This window comes from Schistocerca americana, chromosome 3 (assembly GCF_021461395.2).
Source record: "Schistocerca americana isolate TAMUIC-IGC-003095 chromosome 3, iqSchAmer2.1, whole genome shotgun sequence".
NCBI classification, from domain to species: Eukaryota; Metazoa; Arthropoda; class Insecta; order Orthoptera; family Acrididae; genus Schistocerca; species Schistocerca americana.
Genome location: NC_060121.1, coordinates 892,818,172 through 892,831,699, shown reverse-complemented (window position 1 = coordinate 892,831,699; position 13,528 = coordinate 892,818,172). Strand labels below are relative to the sequence as shown.

Sequence of the window (13,528 nt, the reverse complement as noted above, 5' to 3'; positions counted from 1 at the left end):
TACAAACTCCATCGAAAAAAGAGAGGTAATGCCAAACAACAAGGCTACATCATCAGAATTAAGAAAAAAGCGTCGAAATATCACAAGTCCACACAAATGTAAGTATTAGAAGAAGTAATCAGTCCTGATGCAGGGGATAAAGGAGCCTTCACTCCAAGCTAACGTAAGACATACGAAGCATTTCACTTCACAAAAGATGTTTATAGGTAAAAATTATACTGTACAAAGGTACAAATTCGTCATTACACGACAGCAACTAAGTCAGAACGCAAATGTGCATCAGAAACATTAGTTTTAGGATCAATGAAATGAACTGAAGAAATCAGGCAAAAGGAAAAAGAAGGTCTTGAGGCAGATATTAGGAAGTCGAACAACATTAGAAACATTTAAATCAAGAAATAACACAGAAGTGTACAATCTTGTAGATGAAATACAGACGATATTGTGGAAAGCAGACTAGTGTTCTATGGGTACATCCAAATGATAAGTCCTAAGATACTAACCAGAAAAATTTTTTTACGCCATTTTGAAAGCTCAAGGGCCAAATCCATCACCTGTCTTAGAAAATTATGTGAAGATCTAAAAGAAATTTGCATAAAGAAGCAGGCAATTGAAGATATAGAAACAAAATGAAGAGGTGGCAAGCGTTCCAAGACAAAGTTCCAAAAGAACGAAAGAAAATGGGCAGGAGTATTAAGGGAAAAGAAAATGAACAGATGAAGACGTACTGGACAAAACACAAAGCTAACTTAATGGGTTAAACGTTGCTCTTAGCTGGCCTATGAGGAAGAAGACGAAGTAGATGATGACCATGATTATCGTTTTAATGTAGCTGATCAACTTACGTTTGTACTTTATTATTTTTACAGTAATTTGCATTCCATATGTTATGTAAATATTTTCTTGTAGGCCGCGCGGGATTAGCCGAGCGGGCTTAGGCGCAGCAGTCTACATCTACATCTACATCCATACTCAGCAAGCCATCTGACGGTGTGTGGCGGAGGGTACCTTGAGTACCTCTATCGGTTCTCCCTTCTACTCCAGTCTCGTATTGTTCGTGGAAAGAAGGATTGTCGGTATGCCTCTGTGTGGGCTCTAATCTCTCTGATTATATCCTCATGGTCTCTTCGCGAGATATACGTAGGAGGGAGCAATATACTGCTTGACTCCTCGGTGAAGGTATGTTCTCGAAACTTCAACAAAATCCCGTACCTAGCTACTGAGCGTCTCTCTTGCAGAGTCTTCCACTGGAGTTTATCTGTTATCTCCGTAACGCTTTCGCGATTACTAAATGGTCCTGTAACGAAGCGCGCTGCTCTCTGTTGGATCTTCTCTATCTCTTCTATCAACCCTATCTGGTACGGATCCCACACTGCTGAGCAGTATTCAAGCAGTGGGCGAACAAGCGTACTGTAACCTACTTCCTTTGTTTTCGGATTGCATTTCCTTAGGATTCTTCCAATGAATCTCAGTCTGGCATCTGCTTTACCGACGATCAACTTTATATGATCATTCCATTTCAAAACACTCCTAATGTGTACTCCCAGATAATTTATGGAATTAACTGCTTCCAGTTGTTGACCTGCTGTGTTGTAGCTAAATGGTAAGGGATCTTTCTTTCTATATATTCGCAGCACATTACACTTGTCTACATTGAGATTCAATTGCCATTCCCTGCACCATGCGTCAATTCGCTGCAGATCCTCCTGCGCTTCAGTACAATTTTCCATTGTTACAACCTCTCGATATACCACAGCATCATCCGAAAAAAGCCTCAGTGAACTTCCGATGTCATCCACAAGGTCATTTATGTATAATGTGAATAGCAACGGTCCTACGACACTCCCCTGCGGCACACCTGAAATCACTCTTACTTCGGAAGACTTCTCTCCATTGAGAATGACATTCTGCGTTCTGTTATCTATGAACTCTTCAATCCAATCACACAATTGGTCTGACAGTCCATATGCTCTTGGTTGGCTCTGAGCACTATGGGACTTAACATCTATGGTCATCAGTCCCCTAGAACTTAGAACTACTTAAACCTAACTAACCTAAGGACATCACACAACACCCAGTCATCACGAGGCAGAGAAAATACCTGACCCCGCCAGGAATCTAACCCGGGAACCCGGGCGCGGGAAGCGAGAACGCTACCGCACGACCACGAGCTGCGGACCCATATGCTCTTAGTTTGTTCATTAAACGACTGTGGGGAACTGTATCGAACGCCTTGCGGAAGTCAAGAAACACGGCATCTACCTGGGAATCCGTGTCTATGGCCCTCTGAGTCCCGTGGACGAATAGCGCGAGCTGGGTTTCACACGATCGTCTTTTTCGAAACCCATGCTGATTCCTACAGAGTAGATTTCTAGTCTCCAGAAAAGTCATTATACTCGAACATAATACGTGTTCCAAAATTCTACAATTGATAGAAGTTAGAAATATAGGTCTATAGTTCTGCACATCTGTTCGACGTCCCTTCTTGAAAACGGGGATGACCTTTGCCCTTTTCCAATCCTTTGGAACGCTACGCTCTTCTAGAGACCTACGGTACACCGCTGCAAGAAGGGGGGCAAGTTCCTTCGCATACTCTGTGTAAAATCGAACTGGTATCCTATCAGGTCCAGCGGCCTTTCCTCTTTTGAGCGATTTTAATTGTTTTTCTGTCCCTCTGTCGTCTATTTCGATATCTACCATTTTGTCATCTGTGCGACAATCTAGAGAAGGAACTACAGTGCAGTCTTCCTCTGTGAAACAGCTTTGGAAAAAGACATTTAGTGTTTCGGCCTTCAGTCTGTCATCCTCTGTTTCAGTACCATTTTGGTCACAGAGTGTCTGGACATTTTGTTTTGATCCACCTACCGCTTTGACAAAATTTCTTAGGATTTTCCGCCAAGTCAGTACATAGAACTTTAGTTTCGAATTCATTGAACGCCTCTCGCATAGCCCTCCTCACACTACATTTCGCTTCGCGTAATTTTTGGTTGTCTGCAAGTCTTCGGCTATGTTTATGTTTGCTGCGGCTGATTCCAGCGGAGGTTAGAGTCCTCCCTCGGGCATAGGTGTGTTTGTTTGTCCTTAGGATAATTTAGGTTAAGTAGTATGTAAGCTTAGGGACTGATGAACTGATGACCTTAGCAGTTAAGTCCCATAAGATTTCACACACATTTGAACACAATATTTTCTTATAAGGTTCCGATCAGTCACATCACTACTTCATGGTTTTGCATGTTCCACACATATTAAATTGAAAAATGGAAAGAATCTGTATGAGGGAATGTGCTGCGCGGCTGAATGGCGTCTGAACCGCCACTGCTCTCATTCAGATCCGCCACGTATCCCCATGTCCTCGGAGAGTACTGCGGGTCTAAGGTGAATCGCATCGATAGGAAGTCCTCTGAAACCATGTTGCGCAATATTACGAGTCTGAACATGTTTGGGGAAAGTTTAGTTCAGGCTGGTACGTAATTTCAGTGTTATTGTTGCTGTCTGACGTGGCTGTATTTTATATTTTCCAATATGTGGATGGCTGAAACTGCTTTGAAACTAAATGAAGATCTTCAGATGAACATCTGCTTAGGGGAATACAGAAAAACGAGGACAGGAATTAAAATATTTGTCGAAAGAGTCTGCCGCTTCAGTAGCAAAAATGGGAAAAAAATTCACCCTTTGAAAAGCACGTTTCGGTGGGGACGCAAAAAAATTAGAGGAAAGCAGGAAGAGTGGGGCTCCTCCTAAAAATGTTCATGATTGGGATATGAATCTAATCTCTATCTCTAACGTTTTTGCTGCCTGCCTGTGACTATAAAGGAAGTTGTAACACTATCTTCGAAGAAATGAGGAAAGATAATATAAAATTAATAGTTGTTATTTATTTTAGAGATACAGAAGAATTACGAAAAGATAGATTATATACGAGGAACGTTCATTAAGTAATGAAACACGTTTTTTTTCTGAAAGCACGTTGGTTTTATTCAGGATTCCTGTACACCATACTATTCCTCCCTTTTAGGGCTACAAAATCCTGTTTTTCAACGTAATCTTCGTTCAGTGGGATGGCCTTATACCACCTTATTTGGAGGGCTTGTATGCTGCATCAATAAACTCCCCATCGGGAACTTACTGCTTACCGCGGAGTGCATCCTTCATTAGGCCAAACAGATGGAAGTCTAAAGGTGCGAGATTGGGGCTGTAGGATGGATGAGGAAGAACAGTCCAATGATGACGGACGCGTCGCCCAACGACTCACCATGCTTTTGTTCACTGCCAGGTCTCCGTAGACATTCTGTAAGCGCCTATGAATATCTGCGATGCTCTAGGGTTCTGCTAAAAGAAACTCGTTGACAGCTCTCTGCTTGGAAAGCACTTCCATTACGGACGTCATTTTAAAGTCTTCGTAAGGCGCTGCCACCTATCGGAAATTAATGAAACTGTAGGGGCTGAAGCGGGAATGTCCCACAACAAATTCCGCATTCTTTCAACCGAAACTGGCCGAGAAAGACTTGTTTGAACGCCTCTCGTATATTTTCCAATCATTTCACCCTGCCAAGGCACTAAACTTCCATTGATAAAAAGCACTCTCTAAATACATTTCAAATTTCTAAATTTCGTATTTTGTTTACCGACCATTATAAAAGTACTGGGTGTCATCCTTATTTTAGATTGATAATTCCAATGCCATCTTTTAGTTTTTATGTGACCAGGAAACCATGGCATGGTTTAGTGGTAGCACTAAATAGCTTCTGTATCTACACTATTGGCCATTAAAATTGCTACACCAAGACGAAATGCAGATGATAAACGGGTATTCATTGGACAAATATATTATACTAGAACCGACATATGATTACATTTTCACGCAATTTGAGTGCATAGATCCTGAGAAATCAGTACCCAGAACAACTACCTCTGGCCATAATAACGGCCTTGATACGCCTGGGCATTGAGTCAGATGTTGGATGGCGTGTACAGGTACAGCTGCCCATGCAGCTTCAACACGATACCACAGTTCATCAAGAGTACTGACTGGCGTATTGTGACGAGCCAGTTGCTCGGCCACCATTGACCAGACGTTTTCAACTGATGAGAGATCTGGAGAATGTGCTGGCCAGGGCAGCGGTCGAACATTTTCTGTATCCAGAAAGGCCCGTGCAGGACCTGCAACATGCTGACGTGCATTATCCTGCTGAAATGTAGGGTTTAGCAGGAATAGAATGAAGGGTAGAGTCACGGGTCGTAACACACCTGAAATGTAACGTCCACTGTTCAAAGTGCCGTCAATGCGAACAAGAGGTGACCAAGACGTGTAACCAATGGCACCCCATGCCATCACGCCGGGTGATACGTCATTATGGCGATGACGAATACACGCGTCCAATGTGCATTTACTGCGATGTCGCCAAACACGGATGCGACCATCATGACGCTGTAAACAGAACCTGGATTCATCCGAAAAAGTGACGTTTTGTCATTCGTGCACCCAGGTTCGTCGTTGAGTACACCATCGCCGGCGCTCCTGTCTATGAAGCAACGTGAATGGTAACCGCAGCACTGGTCTCCGAGCTGATAGCCCATGCTGCTGCAAACGTCGTCGAACTGTTCGTGCAGATGGTTGTTGTCTTGCAAACGTCCCCATCTGTTGACTCAGGGATCGATGCGTGGCTGTACGATCCGTTACAGCCATGCGGATAAGATGTCTGTCATCTCGACTGATAGTGATACGAGGCCGTTGGAATCCAGCACGGCGTTCCGTATTACCCTCCTGAAGCCACCGATTCCATATTCTGCTGACACTCATTGGATGTCGACCAACGCGAGCAGCAATGTCGCGGTACGATAAACCGCAATGGCGATAGGCTACAATCCGCCTTTATCAAAAGCGGAAACGTGATGGTACGCATTTCTCCTCCTTACACGAGGCATCACAACAACGTTTCACCAGTCAACGCCGGTCAACTGCTGTTTGTGCATGAGAAATCGGTTGGAAACTACCCTCATGTCAACACGTTGTAGGTGTCGTCACCGGCGCCAACCTTGTGTGAATGCTCTGAAAAGCTAATCATTTGCATATCACAGCATCTTCTTCCTGTCGGTTAAATTTCCTGTCTGCAGCAGGTTATCTTCGTGCTGTAGCAATTTTAATGGCCAGTAGTGTAGCATGTTTTCCGATTTTGTTGACTTCGGTTTTTGGCCAATTGGCTCCGAGCACTATGCGACTTAACTTCTGAGGTCATCAGTCGCCTAGAACTTAGAACTAATTAAACCTAACTAACCTTAGGACATCACACACATCCATGCCCGAGGCAGGATTCGAACCTGCGACCGTAGCGGGCGTTCCTCTCCAGACTGTAGCGCCTAGAACCGCACGGCTACTTCGGCCGGCACTTCGGTTTTTAATAAGATGTAAAAGTGAAACTGGAAGACCAGCGTAGGTTAGTTCTTGAGCCATTTCGAACAGAACTGTCCCTTGTAGCGTTGCTACACGTGACTTCGCTGCCCCTGAACAGAATCGGGGCAGCCCCGCAACTGTGCTGCGAGTGCCGCCTGGAGCCACAGGTGTCGGTGACGTCACGAGGGCCGCGGCACGGTGCCTTGCGGAAGGCCACGGCGGGTCACGTGACTGGCAGGTGGGGGCGGCGCCGCAGACACAGGCAGCGGGCGTCGCGACGCTCGGCGCTCAGTCAACTGGCAGCGGCGGCGGCGGCGGCACCGGCGGCACCACGGCGGCGCACCAGGTGAGGACGCAAATACCCGGCCGCTGGCGCGCCGCCACACCTCCAGTGTTCCCATTACAACGCCGTCTCCCGGCATTCGTCACCCCGCGAGTCGCCAAACTTACGGCGAAGTGTGCGGCGCGCTGCAAATGTTTGACTCACATTTTAGCAAATTCCTGTTCTGCGGCTGTAATAACTTCTTACTGCTCGGGTTAACAACCCGTATAATAGTTATTAAGCGATGTTATTATCCTTTATTAGGCTCCGTTGATGAAACAAAATTCTATCTCGATCAGACAGGTCCGGCCGCTGTTTTCATTACCAAATAATCTACATGTACAGATCAATAGAGATTATATAAAACGCAAATTGGTAGCAGCAAGAAAAGCTGAGGAAAGAAATTTGTTAACATCAAATGTAAATTTCAGTTTTAGACAATATTTTTTGAGTGTATTTGCGTGGAGTGTAGCCTTGCACGGAAGAGAAACGTGGACGATAAGCAGTACAGACAAGAAGAGAATAGAAGCTTATGAAGTGTGGTGATACACAAGAACGCTGAAGACAACATGTGAACGTGGGATAGCAAATAAAAGGGGAACTGAATCGAATTGAGGAGAAAGGAAATTTGTGGCACAACTTAACTGAATGAAGTTCTAGGTTAATAGGACACAACCGGAAGTATCGAAAAATCGACAGTTTGGCAATGAAGACAAGTGCGTGGAGTCGAAATTTAGAGAGAGAGAGAGAGAGAGAGAGAGAGAGAGAGAGAGAGAGGTAGCGAGGCTCCACTACTGCAAGCAGGTTCAAGTGGATGTAGGCTGCAGTAGTTATGCTGAGATGTAGAATCCGGAGGACGTGGAGGACTGCATCAAACTAGTAATCGGACTGAGGACAACATCTCAGAAATAGGTATGTTCGGACGAAAAGTGAACAGTGTGAATTCGATTCATTACTTGTAATTCTGCTTGAATATCTATTTACATACGAAGATATATGTGACCGAATATCGTAGCAGCAACACAGTTTTTTAGTCTCTAGCTGAGTGTACGCTATTTTGATACTTTAGGCAGATTAAAACAGTATGCTTGGCCGGGACTCGTACCCAGATCCGTTTTACTGTGCACGGAAGTGTCAGAACACTGCATACTCTGCAACAGAGGGAAACGAAGACGGCAACATACACATTTCTCTACAGATGCAGTAGTGATTTGAATTGGAACAAATGGCGTGTCAAACTCACCAGTGTGGGGTATAATTTTATAATAAAGGTTTTACTTGGTTGAAAGTCATCAGGGTCATTAAGAAAAAATTTTTAGTAATCTGAGAGAAAATTTTTGTCCGAATTTTCATAGTCAAACGAAGAGGGGAAACGGACAAATGGGATGTGAAATTGGAAAGCATGAGGTCTAGTTTAGAAAAAAATATGTATAAGTGTTTAAAAGTAATCATGGTAATTAAGAAAAAGTTATTTATTGATTTGATGGAAAATTGAAATAATTCGTAAACACCAGCTGCTAACTATGTAAATGAAGTGTCAACACGTTTATCTCTTCAAGGCTTTGTTATTTTGCGCCTAAAATGTTACATTGGTGCGATATGTGATATTTAAGTATCAAAAACGCTTCCTTCCAATCGAGTACTAAATTTAGAACATTTCGAGAGCAGAAGACGCTAGGAAGGCAAATGAGCTGTCAAAAAGTTCATCTCTTCAAGGCGTAGCTACTTTGTGTGATAAAATATCAATTGGTGTGCTGCTTGATTTTTAAAATGGCTTTCTTCGAATCAAGTACTAAATTTAGGACATAACGATAACAGCAGACACTAGGAAGATAAACGAGGCATCAAAAAGTCCATGTTTTCAGGGTCTTGCTATTAGACCCATAAAAAGTTACACAGAAGTGATATTTAACAGTTAAAATGGTGTCATTCCAATCAGATACTAAATTCAGGACATTTAAAGAGCATAAGATGCTACGAAAACAAATGCGGTGTCAATAAGATCACACTTTCTGAACAAAACTCGAAAAAAACTGCTGAAAAACATCGGTGGAATATTTTGTGACAAATTTTTTTTGTGAAAGTAGGGAAACATTTGACGCACCTCTTTTGCTGCGCATGATTTAGAACATCATTCAAAATTGGTTCAAATGTTGGTGTAATCTATTGAATTTCTTACTACCACACAAATCATGGATCACAAAACATTTGATCGTTTTTTTTTCAGACTCCTTTTTTCCTCCATTGTTACTGTACATGTCGTCTCTGGTCATATTTGATAATACAATATTACGAGGTAATAATACGATCAGGGAGAAAATTGTTAAATGACACAAATTGACTAAAAGAATAGATAGGTCAGTAGCACACATCCTAAGGCAACATACCATAAATTCTTCCGTAATGGTTGGAAGTGGGGAGGGATTAGGAGGGAGGGGAGGGGAGGTAGGGGTGATCTGAAGAGGGAAACCAAGACTTGAACAGAGTAAGCTGGTACAAATGGAAGTAGGTTTCTGTGGTTATGCGCAGATGAAATGACTTGCGCCGGATAGAGTATCGTTGACAAATCAATGTTAGCACTGATTGTTATTACAAAGGCAAATTCAACAATCGTTGATAGCCAAGTAAAAGGCAGAAACCAGTCGAAGAAAACAGAGCAGACAACATCACCTCTTCCCAGCCGTCTGCTACACTTCTGCACCGTAACATAAACAACTTCAGTGACGTTAATAGTGACGCCCGTAGGCTTTTACTGACTGCCAAATATCTCTTGGCATAAGGCCAGTTGTCAGGTTTTATTTCTTTGCATTGTAAGTGCTAGCAAAATAAATGTTATCTTTACAACTATATTCTTACTAGTGACCGTGCATGTGGAGCATTTGGAGAAAAACTACATTTTCACAGATTTGTTGCATGAACGTGATAACGTTTATCAACTGCAATCACAATCGTGTGATCTTCAGGTTCCTCCTTCGAACAATCTCACGATTTCAAATCTATATGTTCACGCTGTTTGGCGGAGAGAGCAGTCAAGATAGCACTTTCAATATCTATACGGGAACAGTCCCGGTTAGCGTTCCAGAAAAAGAAACGTCCAATTTTTTCTGCGCCATCTCTGATTTATCTCAGTATACCTCGATGGTAATTCCTTACTACGTTATGTGAGAGGCAAAAAAAAGTCTTAACATTGGAAGATAAAGTTACAGACTGAAATTTCGCTAAAATATTTCACCACAATTAAAAACGGCTTTCTTTAAATGATTGTCATTTCAATCGTTTATAATTTCCAGGACACTTCTGCACGTATTTGCTGATAACATAACGAGATTCTCTTCTTTGAATTTTATCGATGTTTCCTCTCACTCCTGTCAGGTAAGGATCCCATACTGCGCAGAACAGCTCTAGAAACGCGCGGACAAGCGTAGTGTAGACAGTCTCTTTAGTAAATCTGTTGCATCTTCTTTGCTTTCTGCCAATAAAACACAGTCTTCGCTTCGCTTCAACTATAACTTTTTCAGTATGATGTTCCAACTTAAGTCGATACTAACTACAGTCACTGCATATTCAGCTGACTCGACAACCTCAAAAATTTTTGACATTTATTGTCAAAGGAATTTTTTTAGTACTCCTGTGGAGTACTTTTTTACAGTTCAGATTGAATTGCCACTTTTCGTAGCATTCAGATACCGTGTCTAATTTATTTAATTTATTTTGTCATTCGTTTTGATTTTCTTTTGAATTTACGGGACTGTAATTGACGGTATCATCCGCAAATCATCTAAGAAGTCTGCTCAATCATTTACATAGATCAAGAACAGAAAAGGGCCTATCACAGTTCCTGGGGAACGCCAGATGTAACTTAGGTTTTACTGTATGCACTCCCGTCGATTAAAATGTACTGCGATCTTTCTTACGGGAAATCATGAACGCAGTCGCTTTGCTAAGACGATATTTCGTAGGCATGCAATTTTGTTAGAATCTGATTGTGAGTACGGTGTCAAAAGGCGTCTGTAAATCAAGGAGTGGTTATTCCATTTGAGATCCTTGGTCGATAAGACTCATTACCTCGTGGTAATAGAGAGCCAGTTTTGTTTCACGAGAACGATATTTTGTGAATATGCGCTGATTGTGTGTCAACAGCCCGTTTTCTTATAAGAAAAAGGATAGCAGGAACCGCTGATTATTTGCGCTGATATTGTCTCATATCTATCGAGTCACATGTTCGTTGAACTCATAACAATAATTGGGGCATATCATCTGATACAACGCGCGAACTACCATGGGAACTTATTGCGGCGTTTGTTCGCTTTATTTTATATGCGATGGTTTTAGTAGATAATAATCATTTGAATCACTTGTACGTCGAACCCGTAACAACGGAGATTCATGATCTCATACAGCGTGTAAACTTCCGTGAAAATCATTTCCCTGGATATACTGATACCATAATCTGGCTAATTTGATACGTAGTGGTTTTAATAAGACAACTTAATTTCGTGGCGTTACTCACAGCTCAACTGTGTAATATAACAGTACTAATTTTTAGAAGTATCTTTAGGCTGAGAAAATTTTCTGGCATGTCTCACCTTTTCCCGTTTACGTTTTAGCGATGTTTTGATGGCTATTTGTTGCGCAGTTTGTTTTACTGTGAACCATACCGTGTCGGTTTCATGTAAGGCTTTGAAAATTTACAGCGGAAGCTGTATAACAAACGTAATAAACTTCCATTCCTACCACCACATAACCTTAGCCTTGGAGAACATACTGTGTCACATTTTACTGTGTCAGACAGTGAAAGCACGGTGTGTTCAAAAGCCTATCTGTGATTGTAAACTTTATACATTTTCGCCGTAAAGAAGTGAACGAGGTTAATCCGATATCAGACTGTAGCCTCGATAGCGTGCACTGCATCTAGTCAGTGGCAACGTCAGGGAACGTATTTGCAAATACGAGACGAATGATTGAATTACTGTGTCTATCCGGTTTTTCAGTATCTTAGTGTCTGCTGTTTTTTTTAAACGTAATCCTCCATGAAAGATGACTAGTAGAGTTCCGTGGAAATATTGCGAAGATGATGTAGGGACATCGCGACTGATTCATTACCTTGGAAAAACTCCGTCATTATAGGTACGAGCCCTGGAGATTCCAGTAGTGCACGTAATTCATTAACAGATTCCGTGGGACTATGTGAGGCAAGTTGATTGGTCGTGCAGAATCCGCAGACTACTGATAATGGAGTCTAATAACGAAATTTGAAGACTGAAAGAAAATGAAAACAGGGAAAATTAACTGTAGAGTGGTATATACACTCTAAGATATGTGTTACAAGTAAGTTCTTCAACTTCTAATTCGAAATCCAGGGTTCATCACTAAAATATTTGAGTTCTGTTGGACAAAAGTGAAACCTTGCAAATGTACAGGTACCTCTACCCTTAAGAATTCAGAATGCAGATCTCCTTGAGATTCACCTTCTACAAGAGCATTGGGTCAGAAACTGTGTAGGCTACCCCGCGTTTCGTTGCAGTTGAGAGACATTCTGTGTAATGTGAGTCACGAGTTGATGTTACCCGTAATCCAATTTGCTGAATCGTTTGCATTACTTTCCGTGCCTCTCAGAGTGACACTTGTTTCGTCCCCAAATAGAAACCGTTTGAATCACTTTCCATTTTTGCGGCAGGTCTTCGATACATATTAAGAAAAGCAACGGATCCAGAACAGAGACCTGTGACAATTCCTACTTTAAAGAACCCCGTCATATTCAGATCTGTTGCTGTTTGTATACGCTGTAGGAAAACCATCTGCATTCCACTTTACACAGTCGAAATGAACCATTCACATAGTTTCCCCTCTAATTCCGCTATGTCCAAACTTGTGGGAAGGTATTCTACACAATCAAATGTTTCTAAGTCGCTACATAATTGGAAAAACAAATTCTGAGTGACACTGATGTAGCTCAGGAGAGTTACAACGACTGCGTATCGGAAAGATACACTGGAGACGTGGTGATATCTTCAGAGAATATATTACTCTCTTTGTAAGCTGAGTAACGTAGTTTGATTCTTGTAAAGTTGTTTGTATGAAGATTATAACGCGTCCTCTAGAAACGCAATGCTTTGTGTGTGAGTTGTGTTTTTCACTGTAATATAAGTTATTAAGTTCTTCGTAAGAGCAATCTTATAATTCCCTAATAACGGATAAACTAAAACAAAAATTCATCTACTCTTTCTGCTACTGGTGATGTTTCCTGATTTGTAAACGTAACTGATTCCCAGCATATTAGAACTGTCATCATACAGCCAACCCAGTGACAACCACAAATAGTTTGGTTTCGAATATTTTGACATCAGTTTCACAACTTCGCATAACTGCGTGTTGTAGAAACATATAAACGAACATACAAACGTATTTCTTCTTTTCTTCTTCCTTCTTCAGGAAAGCTAACTGTATTTATCCTCCTTTGCTTGAACGGCTACTATATTTTGAAGCTTCTGCCTTGAGCAAAACACAATTTCTTTTTCCATTTTTACCCTCCGTAGCTGAATTTAGAGCGCGGCTGAATCCCATGCGGGAGACGCGGATTCGATTTCCGGCACCGCCAGGGACTTTTGCTTGGTGAGAGGACAGGAGCTGGGGGTACTAAGTCCCGTGAGGCCGACTGTGGAGCTACCTGAGCGAACAGCAGCTGTTCCAAGGTAAAGAAATCCGATGACGGCGGGTGGTGTGTTGACCCCATAGCGCTTCACACCGCATCCGAAGACACCTCTGGCAGGAGATGACATGGCATTCGGTCGGAGCCGACTGGCGCTCCTAGGAAA

At 42.2% G+C, this 13,528-nt stretch overlaps 1 protein-coding gene across 1 annotated transcript in view; it reads left to right on the top strand.

The window, feature by feature from the left end:
• Positions 1 to 6,665: 6,665 nt before the first annotated feature.
• Positions 6,666 to 13,528, top strand: part of LOC124605600 (proton-coupled amino acid transporter-like protein CG1139) — a 201,212-nt gene continuing 194,349 nt past the window's right edge. Inside the window, exon 1 of the mRNA XM_047137392.1 lies at positions 6,666 to 6,737. The gene's annotated coding sequence lies outside the window, so the exon portion shown is untranslated. The remainder of the gene's footprint in view (positions 6,738 to 13,528) is intronic.